Consider the following 13,184-nt stretch of genomic DNA (forward strand, 5'->3'; position numbering starts at 1 on the left):
GAGGCCTCCTCGACCAGGGGCCCGATCGACGTGTGTGGTGTTGGCAGCCGAAGAGGGATCCTGACCGGCACCGTCCCTTGTGCCCTCAACTCAGCCCTTCGGGGAGACCACTGCCCTGCTGTCAGTTCAGCGCCTGGAGACCTCTGGGGCCTAACGCTAACCCTAAACCTAGCCCGAACCGGGACCCTCCACCAAAACCTAAGCCTGCCTGGAAACCTACCCCTGCACTTGAGCTGCCTTGTCGCATGGGCCCTCAGTTCAGGCCTCACGGGAGATCATGAGACCGGATTCGCTTTGGCCCTTGCAACGTCCCAGGACCGAACCTAACCCTAGCTAAGGCTCTCTCCCCATGGGGACCCAATTACACCATCTGACAACACCACGCCCCTGGGGTGCACAAGCGGTGCAGGCTCACTCGGCATGGAACCTGGACGCTCAGCTAGTCATTTCCCATGTCGGGCTGAAGCTGCTTGAGAGGATTCCAGAGCCCTCCTCGATGAGGGGCACATCGACGTGTGTGGCCGTCCCATCTGCCCTCATCTCAGCCCTGCGGGGAGACCACTGCCCTGCTGTGGGTTTGGCGTCTGGAGCCTCTTCTGTCCTAACCCTAATCCTAACCGTACCCCTAACCGGGACCCTTCACCAAAACATAAGGCTGCCTCGAAAACTAACACTGTACTTGTGCGGCCTTGTCCCATGGGCCCTCACTTCAGCCCTGGAGGGAGATCACGAGACCAGAGTCGCTTCAGCCCTGGCGACGTCCCTGGACCAAACCCTCACCCTAGCTCAGGCACTCTGCCCATGGGAACCCAATTCCACCGTCTGACAAGACCACGTGCCTGGGGTCCAAAAGAGGTGCGGCACACCCGGCTTGGGACCTGGAAGCCTACCGTGTCATTTTCCAGGCTGGGCTGCAGCTGCCTCAGAGGTTTCAGATGCCTCCTCGACCAGGGGCCCATTGACGTGTGTGGCCATGGAAGCCAAATACTGATCCTGACCGTCACCGTCCCTTGTGCCCTCAACTCATCCCTGCAGGAGATCACTGCCCTGCTGTGGGTTCAACGCCTGGAGCCTCCTGGGACCTTACCCTAACCGTAACCTAACCCCTAACCGGGACCATCCACCCAAACCAAACCCTGCCTCAAAACCGACCCTGTACTTGAGCCACCTTGTTGCATGGACACTCATTTCAGCCCTCGAAGGAGACCACGTGACCATAGTCGCTTAGGTCAAGGCGACGTCCATGGACCGAACCCTAACCCAAGCTAAGGGACGCTCCCCATGGGGACCCAATTCCACCGTCTGACAACACCACGTTCCTGGGGTACAGAAGCAGTGCAGCTTCACTCAGCATGGAACCTGGAAGCTCAGCATGTCGTTTCACAGGCCAGGCTGCAGCTGCCCGAGAGGATTCCAGAGGCTTCCTCGACCAGGGGCCCATCGACGTGTGTGGCCTTGGCAGCAAAAGACTGATCCTGACCGTCACCATTGCTTTTGTCCTCAAATCAGCCCTTCGTGGAGACCACTGCCCTGCTGTGGGTTTGGCGCCTGGAGCCTCCTGGGACCTTACCCTAACCCTAACAGGACAACTAACCGGGACCCTCTACCAAAACCTAACCCTGCCTCAAAACCTAACCTTGCACTTGAGCCGCCTTCTGGCATGGGCCCTCACTTCAGCCCACGAGGGAGATCACGAGACCGGAGTCGCTTCGGCCCTGGCAACGTCCCTGGACCGAACCCTAACCCTAGCTAAGGCTCTCTCCCCATGGGGACCCAATTCCAACGTCTGACAACACCACGCGCCTGGGGTCCAGAAGCGGTGCAGGCTGACTCGGCATGGAACCTGGAAGCTCACCATGTCGTTTCCCAGGCCCGGCTGCAGCTGCGCGAGAGGATTCCGGAGGCCTCCTCGACCAGGGGCCGATCGACATGTGTGGCCTTGGCAGCCAAAGACGGATCCTGACCGGCACCGTCCCTTGTGCCCTCAAAACAGCCCTTCGGGGAGACCACTGCCCTGCTGTGGGTTCGGCGCCTGGAGCCTCCTGGGACCTAACCCTAACCCTAACCTACCCCGAACCTGGACCCTACACCGAAACCTAAGCCTGCCTCGAAACGTAACCCTGCAATTGAGCCACCTTCTGGCATGGGCCCTCACTTCAGCCCTCGAGGGAGATCACGAGACCGGAGTCGCTTCGGCCCTGGCGACGTCCCTGGACCGAACCCTAACCCTAGCTAAGGCTCTCTTCCCATGGGGACCCAATTCCAACGTCTGACAACTCCACGCGCCTGGGGTCCAGAAGCGGTGCAGGCTGACTCGGCATGGAACCTGGAAGCTCACCATGTCGTTTCCCAGGCCCGGCTGCAGCTGCCCGAGAGGATTCCGGAGGCCTCCTCGACCAGGGGCCGATCGACGTGTGTGGCCTTGGCAGCCAAAGACGGATCCTGACCGGCACCGTCCCTTGTGCCCTCAACTCAGCCCTTCGGGGAGACCACTGCCCTGCTGTGGGTTCGGCGCCTGGAGCCTCCTGGGACCTAACCCTAACCCTAACCCGAACCGGGACCCTCCACCGAAACCTAAGCCTGCCTCGAACCCTAACCCTGCAATTGAGCCGCCTTCTGGCATGGGCCCTCACTTCAGCCCTCGAGGGAGATCACGAGACCGGAGTCGCTTCGGCCCTGGCGACGTCCCTGGACCGAACCCTAACCCTAGCTAAGGCTCTCTCCCCATGGGGACCCAATTCAACGTCTGACAACACCACGCGCCTGGGGTCCAGAAGCGGTGCAGGCTGACTCGGCATGGAACCTGGAAGCTCACCATGTCGTTTCCCAGGCCTGGCTGCAGCTGCCCGAGAGGATTCCGGAGGCCTCCTCGACCAGGGGCCGATCGACGTGTGTGGCCTTGGCAGCCAAAGACGGATCCTGACCGGCACCGTCCCTTGTGCCCTCAACTCAGCCCTTCGGGGAGACCACTGCCCTGCTGTGGGTTCGGCGCCTGGAGCCTCCTGGGACCTAACACTAACGCTAACCCTACCCCGAACCGGGACCCTCCAACGAAACCTAAGCCTGCCTCGAACCCTAACCCTGCAATTGAGCCGACTTCTGGCATGGGCCCTCACTTCAGCCCTCGAGGGAGATCACGAGACCGGTGTCGTTTCGGCCCTGGCGACGTCCCTGGACCGAACCCTAACCCTACCTAAGGCTCTCTCCCCATGGGGACCCAATTCCAACGTCTGACAACACCACGCGCCTGGGGTCCAGAAGCGGTGCAGGCTGACTCGGCATGGAACCTGGAAGCTCACCATGTCGTTTCCCAGGCCCGGCTGCAGCTGCCCGAGAGGATTCCGGAGGCCTCCTCGACCAGGGAGGAACAACGTGTGTGGCCTTGGCAGCCAAAGACGGATCCTGACCGGCACCGTCCCTTGTGCCCTCAACTCAGCCCTTCGGGGAGACCACTGCCCTGCTGTGGGTTCGGCGCCTGGAGCCTTCTGGGACCTAACCCTAACCCTAACCCTGCCCCGAAACGGGACCCTCCACCAAAACCTAAGCCTGCATCGAACCCTAACCATGCAATTGAGCCGCCTTCTGGCATGGGCCCTCACTTCAGCCCTCGAGGGAGATCACGAGACTGGAGTCGCTTCGGCCCTGGCGATGTCCCTGGACTGAACCCTAACCCTAGCTAAGGCTCTCTCCCCATGGGGACCCAATTCCAACGTCTGACAACACCACGCGCCTGGGGTCCAGAAGCGGTGCAGGCTGACTCGACATAGAACCTGGAAGCTCACCATGTCACTTCCCAGGCCCGGCTGCAGCTGCCCGAGAGGATTCTGGAGGCCTCCTCGACCAGGGGCCCAATCACGTGTGTTGCCTTGGCAGACCAAGACGGATCCTGACCGGCACCCTACTTTGTGTCCTCAACCTAGCCCTTCAGGGAGACCACTGCCTTTCTGTGGGTTCATCGTCTGGAAGCTCCTGGGATCTAAACTTCACCCTAAACCTACCCTGTGTCAGAATCCTCCACCGAACCATCTCAGCCATCCTCGAAAACTAACCCTCCACTTGAGCAGCCCCGTCGCATGGGCCCTCATTTCAGGCCTTGAGAGAGATTACAGGACCAGTGTGGCTTCGGCCCTGGCGACGTCCCTGGACCAAACCCTAATCCTAGCTAAGGCTCTCTCCCCGTGGGGACCCAATCCCTACGTCTGACAACACCATACGCCTTGGGTCCTGAAGGGTTGCATGGTCAGTTGGTATGGTATCTGGAAGCTCACCATATCGTTTCCCATGCCTGTTGCAGCTGCCAGAGAGGATTCCTGAGTCTTCCCCGACCAGGCGCTCATAGAGTTGTGTGGCCTTGGAAGAACAGAGTCTGATCCTGCCTGGCACTCTCCCTTGTGCCCTGAACTCAGTCCTTCGGGGAGACCACTGCAGTGTTCTGGATTCAGCACCTGGGGCCTCCTGGGACGTAACCCCAACCCTACCCTTAACCAGACCCTCCACCGAATCCTAAGCCGGCCTTGAACCCTATCCCTTCATTTTAACCTCACCTTCTCATGGGGCCTCACTTCATCTCTCGAGGGAGATCTCGAGACTGGAGTCACTTCGATCCTGGCTACGTCCCTGGTCCAAACAATAACCGTAGCTAAGTCTCTCTCCCCTTGGGGACCCAATCCCAAGGTCTGGCAACACCACGCGCCTGGGGTTCCAGAAGCGGGGCAGTGTCCCTCGGCATGGTGCCTGGAACCTCACAATGTCATTCTGCAGGCCCGGCTGCAGTTGTCTGAGAGAATTCCTGAGGCCTACCCGACCAGTGGCCCATAGATTTGCGTGGCCAGGAAGCCAAAGACTGAACCTTACCGGCCCTGTCCCCTGTGCCCTCAACTTAGCCCATTCGGGTGACCACTGCCCTGCTGTGGGTTCAGTACCTGGAGCCTCTTGGGTCCTAACCCAAACCCTACCCCTAACCGGAAACCTCAACCGAATCCTAACCCGATCTTGAAACCTAATCAAACACTTGACCCCCGCTGTCTCCTGGTCCCTTACTTCATTCCTCTAGGGAGATCACGAGACTGGAGTTGCTTTGGCCCTGGCAACGTCCTGGACCGAACCCTAACCCTAGCTCAGACTCTCTCCCAATGGGGATGTAAGCAACAAACTATAAATCGTCTATGAGAAAAATTGAAGAAACCCAAAGAAATGGAAAACATTCCATGCTCACGTATTAGAAGAACAAACATTTGGGGCGCCTGGGTGGCGCAGTCGGTTCAGCGTCCGACTTCAGCCAGGTCACGATCTCGACATCCGTGATATCGAGCCCCGCGTCAGGCTCTGGGCTGATGGCTCAGAGCCTGGAGCCTGTTTCCTATTCTGTGTCTCCCTCTCTCTCTGCCCATCCCCCGTTCATGCTCTGTCTCTGACTGTCCCCCCAAAAATAAATAAACGTTGAAAAAAAAAAAAGAACAAACATTGTTAAGATGTCAATACTACCAAAGCAATCGACACACTCAATGCAATCCCTATCAAAATAACACGAGCTTTCTCCACAGAGCTAGAACAAACAACCCTAAAATGTGTAAGGATCCAGAAAAGATACCAAAAGCCAAAGTCATGTTGAAAAAGAAAACAAAGGTGGAAACATGACTATTTTGGATTTATGGTGTATTAGAAAGCTGCATTCATCAAGACAGTATGTACAGGCACAGAAACGGAGACAGACGTCAATGGAACAGAATATGGAACCCAGAAATATACCCTCAAACATATGGTGAGTAATCTTTGTTAACACAGAAAGAATATCCAATGGAATAAGATTCTCTTCAGCAAATGGTACTAGGAATACTGGACAGTGAGAATGATGAACCTGGACACTGTTCTTAAACGACACACACACACACACACACACACACACACACACACACACACCTCAAAATGGATGAATTATCTAAATGTAAGTCAGGAACCATCAAAATCCTAGAGGAGATAACAGGCAATGTACCTCCTTGATCCTGGCCGCAGCAACTTCTCGCTTGTCATGTCTCCAGAAGCAAGGGCAATAAAAACCACAATGAACTATTGGGTCCTGAAGATAAAAAGCTTCTGCACAGCAGGGGACAAAATCAGCCAAACTAAAAGGCAACTGAATGAAATGGGAGAAGATATTTGCAGGTGACATATCAGATAAAGGGTTAGTATCCAAAATCTATAAAAAACTTATCACACTCAACACCCAGAAACCAAATAATCCAGTGAAGAAATGGGCAAAAGACATGAAGAGACACTTTAAGAAAGATGACATCCATATCGGTCACACATGAAAAGATGCTCAATCTCACTGGTCATCACTGAAATACAAATCAAACCCACAATGAGATATCCCCTCACACCTATCAGAATGGCTAAAATTAACATCTCCGGAAACGACAGATGTTGGCAAGGATGCAGGGAAAGGGAACCCTTTTGCAATGCTGGTGGGAATGCAAAGTGGTGTAGCCATTCTGGACAATAGTATGGAGATTCGTCACAAAAACAAAAAATAGAACTACACTAGGACCCAGCAATTGCACTACTAGGTATTTATCCAAAAGATACACTAACGCTGACTCGAAGTGGCACGTGTACTCCAATATTTATAGCAGCATTATCAACAATAGCTAAGTTATGCAAAGAGCCCAAATGACCACTGACAGATGAATGGATAAAGAAGATATGGTATATTCATACAATGGACTATTACTCGGCGATCAAAAAGAATGAAATCTCGCTCTTTGCAACAACGGGGATGGAACCGGACTTTCTTAAGCTAAGCAAAATATGTCAGAGAACGACACACATCCTATGATTTCTCTCATCTGTCGAATTTAATAAAACTGATGAACATAGTGCAAGGAAAGCAAAAATAAGATACACACAGAGAGGGAGTCAAATGATAAGAGACTGTTAAATAGAGGGAAGAATCTCAGGGTTCCTGGAGGGTTACTGAATAGGGGTATGGGCTAAATGGGTGATGGGCATTAGGGGTGGACCTTGGGATGAGTATTGGGTATATTTTGTACTTGATGGATCACTAAATTCTACTGCTGAAACTGTATTCCTCTATAAGGTAACTAACTTGGGCTTAAATTTTAAAAAGAAGAAATATTAAAAATAAGTAAAGAAATGTACCACCAGTCAAAAGAAAAGAATATTTAAATCGGGCTCTTGAGTGGAAAGGAAAGACTAAAAGTGTTACAGACAAGAAAGGATCAGAGAAAACATCAAGAAACAATGACAAAACAACTAGTAGAATGGGACTAAATATATACCTAGCAATAATCACTCTGACTATAAATGGACTAAATGCTCCAATCCAAAGACATTGGATAGGGCGTCAGAATGGACAAAACAAACAAACAAACAAGCAAACAAAAAACAATGTCTATCTAGATGCTGCCTACAAAGCCTTATTTGGACTTAAGTCTCCTGCAGATTTGTTATTTTTTTTTACTTTTTTTTAATGTTTACTTATTTTTGAGACAGAGAGAGACAGAGCATGAACGGGGGAGAGTCAGAGAGAGGGAGACACAGAATCTGAAACAGGCTCCAGGCTCTGAGCTGTCAGCACAGAGCCCGACGCGGGGCTCGACCTCAAGGACCGCGAGATCATGACCTGAGCCGAAGTCGGCCCCTTAACCGACTGAGCCACCCAGGCGCCCCAAGTCTCCTGCAGATTTGAAGTGAGGGAATGAAGAAATATTTATCATGCCAATAATGTCAAAAGAAAGCCAGTAGCAATACTTATATCAGGCAAAATAAACTTTAAAACCGAGACTCTATTTTGGTACCCTTTGGGTAAATACCTAATAGTGACATTGCATGCACCCAATATTTATAGCAGAATTATCAACAGTAGCCCAACTATGGAGAAAGCCCAAGTATCCATCAACTGATGAAGGTGTAAAGAAGTTGTGGTGTGTGTATGTATACGTATGTATATGCATATGGACATATGTGTATGTTCATATATACATACATACGTATATACAATGAAATATAACTCAGCTTCAAGAAGAATGAAATCTTGCCATTTGCAACGATGTGGATGGAGCTCGAATGTATTATGCTACGTGAAATATGTCAATCAGAGAAAGACACATATATGATTTCACTCATGTGGAAGTTAAGAAACAAAACACATGAAAACTAAGGAAGGATCCAGGAAAAGAGAAGCGTGGTAACAAACCACATGAGTCTCTTAATGTTAGAGGAAAAAAAAGTGAAAGTTGATGGAGGGAGATGGGTCAGCGCTGGGCTAGATGGAGGACGAGTATTAAGGAGAGCACTTGTTGTGATGAGCACTGGGTGTTGTATGTAAAGGATGAATCACCGAATTCTACTCCTAAATCCGAGAATGCACTGTATGTCAACTAAGACTTAAATTAAAATACATGCATACATACATACATACATACATACAGCTATAACAAGAGATGAAGACAGACACGATCTCATACTAAAGGGGACAGCCAAACAAGAAGATCCAATGATTGTAAATTTTGATGCACCCAACATGCGATCACCAAGTATATAAAACATTTAGCAACAACCGTAAAGGAACTCATTTATAATAATATGATGATAGTAGAGGACTTTAACACATCACTCACATCAATGGACAGAACCTATAAACAGAAAGTCAACAAGGAAACAATGGCTTTGAATGACACACTGGACCAGAAGGGTTTAACAGATATATTCAGAACACTCCATACTAAAATGGCAGAGTACATGCACATTCTTTTCAAGCATACCTGGGGCGTTCTCCAGAATTGATCACATTCTAGGTCACAAATCAGGCCTCAAGAGGTACCCAACGACAGAGATCAGACCAAGCATCTTTTCTAACCACAAAGCTAGGAAACTTGAAGTCAACCACAAAAAGAGGGCGGGGGGGGGGGGGGCGGGAAGGCCACAAATAAAGGGAGGTTAAGTAACATGCTACTAAATGAATGGGTCAAACAGGAAATCAATGAGAAAATACACTGAAACAAATGAAAATGAAAATGAAAATACACTGGTAAAACCCTTTGGAATGCGGCAAAAGCAGTCTATGATGGAAGTATATAGCAATACAAGCCTACCTTAAAGAGCAAGAAAAATCTCAAAGAATCCTAACTTACACCTAAAGGAATGAGAAAAAGAGCAGCAGAAGGAAGGAAATAATAGAGTTTAGGGCAGAAATAAGGAATATAGAAACCAAAAAGACACTAGACCAAATCAATGAAACCAGGGGCTGGTTCATTGAAAGCAGTAATCAACTGGAAACCTCCTAGGCAGACTCTTCACAAAGAAGACAGAAAGGACTCAAATAAATGAAATCACAAATAAGAAAGGAGAAATGACAGTCAACACCACAAAAATACAATTAGAAGATAATATTATGAACAACTATATGCAACAAATTGGACACTCTGAGAACAATGGACAAATTCCTAGAAACACACACACTACCAAAACTGAAACAGGAAGATACCTAAAATCTGAAAACAGAAAGATACCCCATCAGTAATTAAAAAAATCTCCCCCCAACACAAGAGTTCATGGCCAGATGGCTTCATTGATGAATTCTACCATCCATTCAAGGAAGAGGTAATATGTATTCTCCTCGAATTATTACAAAAAATAAAAAAAGAAGGAAAACTTACAAATTCATCGTATGAGGCCATCATTACCCTGATACCAAAACGAGATGAAGCCTCCACTAAAACCGAAAACTGCAGCGGCGCCTGTGTGGGTCGGTCGGTTTACTGTCCAACTCTTAATTTTGGATTAGGACATTATCTTGCGGTGCGTGGGTTCGAGTCCCACGTTGGGCCCTGCCATGACAGTGTGGGGCATGGCCAGGATTCTCTCTCTCCCTGTCTCTCTGCCCCTCCCTCACTTTTATGTACTCTATCTAAGGAAAGAAATAAGCATTTAAAAAGATGTTTAAAAATTTTTAAATAAAACTGCAGAGCAATAGCCTGATGACTATGTATGCCGAAATTCTCATTAAAAAACCTTCAAATTAAAGTCAACAATACATTGATAGAATCATTTACCATAATCAAGTGGGATATATTCCTGGGCTGCAAGCGTGGTTCCACATTCACATATCAATCAACATGATGCACCACAGTAATAGAAGAAAGGATAAGAACAATAGGATGCTTTCAACAGATGCAGGAAAACTATTTGATAAAATGTCACATCCATTCATGATAAAAACCCTCAGCAAAGTACATTGGGACTCAACCTACCTGCACATAATAAAGGTCGTCTATGAAAAACCCACAGCTCATCTCATCCTCAATGGGTAAAAATTGAAAGTTTTTCTTCCAAAGTCAGGGACAAGATAGGAATGACCCCTCTCACCACTGTTATCCCACATAGTACGGGAAACCCTAACCACAGCACTCAGACAACAAAAAGAAATAAGAGGCATCCAAATCGGCAAGGAAGAAGTAGCACTTTCCCTGTTTGGAACTGACATGATATGTTCTATAAAAAACATGAAAGTCTCCCTTAAAAATTGCTAGAATCGATATATGAATTCGACAAGTCACAATCTACAGAAATCAAGGAACATAGATGTATTGAATTTCTAACACAAATCATGAATTAACACAGAGAGAAAGTAAGGGATCAATCCCATTGACAGGCTCACAAATACCACAAGAAACCAGGAATAAACCTAACCAAAGAGGTGAAAGACCTGTACTCTAAAGGCTATGAAACACTGATGAAATAAATGGAAGAGGACACAAAGAAATGGACATACATTTCATGTTCATGGATGGGAAGCACAAAATACTGTTAAAATGTCTACACTCCTCAAAACAATCTACACATATAATGAAATGAAGTGTGATAGGGATATCACACTCACAAAAACATTTGTCACAGAACAAGAACAAATAATCTCAAAATGTGTATGGAATGACAAAAGTCCCCAAACAGCCAACACAAACTTGTAGAAGAAAAGCAAAGCTGGAGACATCACAATTCCAGACTTTAGGTTATATTACAAAGCTATACTGATCAGAACAGTATGATCAGTATGTCCGTACTGAACAGTACTGACAAAACAACAACAAAAAATAACAACAACAACAAACTCATACGCATAGATCAATAGCATGGAAACCCAGAAATAAACTCACACCTCTATGGTCAATTAATTCTCAACAAAGCAGGAAAGAACATCCAATGGAAAAAAAAGATAGTCTTGGGACACATGGGTGGCCCAGTCACGAAAGCGTGTGATGGTGGGTTCAGCTCAGGTCATGATCTCAGGGCAGTGCAGAGCATGCGTGGGATTCTCTCTCTCCATATCTCTCTGCCCCTCTTCTGCTTGCTCGCTCGCTCTCTCACTCTCTCTCTCTCTCTCTCAAAAATAAATACATAAATTTAAAAAAAGGCTCCTCAACATATGGTTTTGGAAAAACTGGACAGCAATCTGCAAAACAAAACAAAAACAACGGACCACTGTCTTACAACATACACAAAAATAAATCCAACATGGACAAAAACCTATATGTGAAACCTGAAACCATAAAAATCCCAGAGGATAACACGGGTAGTATCTTACTTGACATTGCCTGTACAGACGTCTTTGTAGATATATCTCTAGAGCTAAGGGAAACACAAGCAAAAATAATAAGACTTTATAAAAATTAAAACCTTCCGTCACCAGGGAAATAATCAACAAAACGAAAACATCAACAGAATGATATTTGCAAACGACATCGGATAAAGGGTTAGTGTCCAAAATATATACAGTTATACAGCACCCAAAAAATGAGAAATCTGATTAAAAATGGGCAGAAGACACAAGCGGACATTTCCCGAAGGAAGACATATACATGGCCAAGAGACACATGAAAAAATGCTCAACAATACTGATCTTCAGGGAAATACAATTCAAAAGTACAATGAGAGAACACATCACATCTGTCACAATGGCTAAAATCAATGAAGGATGACACAGCAGGTGTTGCCAAGGATGTGGGGAAAGAATAACCCTCTTGCACTGTGGGTAGGAATGCAAACTGGTGCAGCCACTCTGGAAAACCACATGGAGATGTCAAAAAACACAACAAAACTGGAAATAGAAGTACCTTACAATCCAGCAACTTCACTACAAGGTATTTCCACAAAGAATACAAAATCTTCAAAGGGATACATGCACCGTGATGTTTACAGCAGCATTTTCTACAAAAGCCAAATGACAGAAACTATCCAAGCACCCCTCAACTGATGAATAAATTGAGATGTGGTCTATGGAAGGTAATATTCTTTAGCCGCAAAAACATGAAATCTTGCCATTTGCCACGACGTGGATGGAGAGAGAGAATGTTATGCTGGGTGAAATAAGCCTGTCGGAGAAAGACAAATACCCAATGATTTCACTAACACATGGCAAGAAAACAAAACAAAGGGGCGGGGGGAGGAGACAAACGGACTCCTAACTAGGAAACAAACTGAGGAGTTCCACAGCGAGGTGAGGGAATGGGTGAAACAGCTGATGGGGATTAAGAAGTGCATCTGGGACGAGCACCGGGTGACGTGTGGAAGTGTTGATCTATATTGGACACCTGAAACTACTATTACACGGTGTCTTCACTCAGTGGAATTTAAATTAAAAGATAACATAAGGTTAATGAGACTTACCTACCAGGTTTTCTGTAGTGTTCAATCACTTCACCAGGTTGGAAAAATAACCATGAAATTTTTTAAAAAGCATGTATGATGTGTGGGACAGTTTGTGCCCTTACCTTGGTCTCTGGTTCCAGCAGCACTCGGAACATGGGTCCCAGCTCATTCTTCTAGAAGGTCGTGAGACGAACATTTCATGTATCCACGTCCTAATTGAATGCAGCTCCCGTGCTTCTGAATTTCTGTTAGGGTTCCTTCCCGGAAACAAGCCTGGATCTGGAACACACCATCGACTGCATCTATGAGGTGATGTCGTGGGACCCCGCAATCCACAACTCCTTTAGTAAAATACGTCTTGCTCAAACACTGTCCGGGAAGGGGTGGAATGAAACACGGGAACATCCCAGAAAATGCAAGGGCCTGTGCAGCTCAGCGACCAGCTTGACCAGGGAAGCCACCCGGCGCCCCCTCCTCAGCACTCAGTACAACAAGGCAGCTTCTCTCTGGCGACTCAG

The 13,184-nt window shown here is 47.8% G+C and overlaps 1 long non-coding RNA gene across 1 annotated transcript in view; it reads right to left on the reverse strand.

Annotated features, from left to right (window-relative positions):
* Nucleotides 1-12,947, reverse strand: part of LOC123380722 — a 50,251-nt gene extending 37,304 nt beyond the window's left edge. Inside the window, exon 1 of the long non-coding RNA XR_006586794.1 lies at nucleotides 12,789-12,947. This is a non-coding gene — a long non-coding RNA (uncharacterized LOC123380722). The remainder of the gene's footprint in view (nucleotides 1-12,788) is intronic.
* Nucleotides 12,948-13,184: the final 237 nt, after the last annotated feature.

The sequence above is a fragment of the Felis catus genome, chromosome D2 (assembly GCF_018350175.1).
Source record: "Felis catus isolate Fca126 chromosome D2, F.catus_Fca126_mat1.0, whole genome shotgun sequence".
NCBI classification, from domain to species: domain Eukaryota; kingdom Metazoa; phylum Chordata; class Mammalia; order Carnivora; family Felidae; genus Felis; species Felis catus.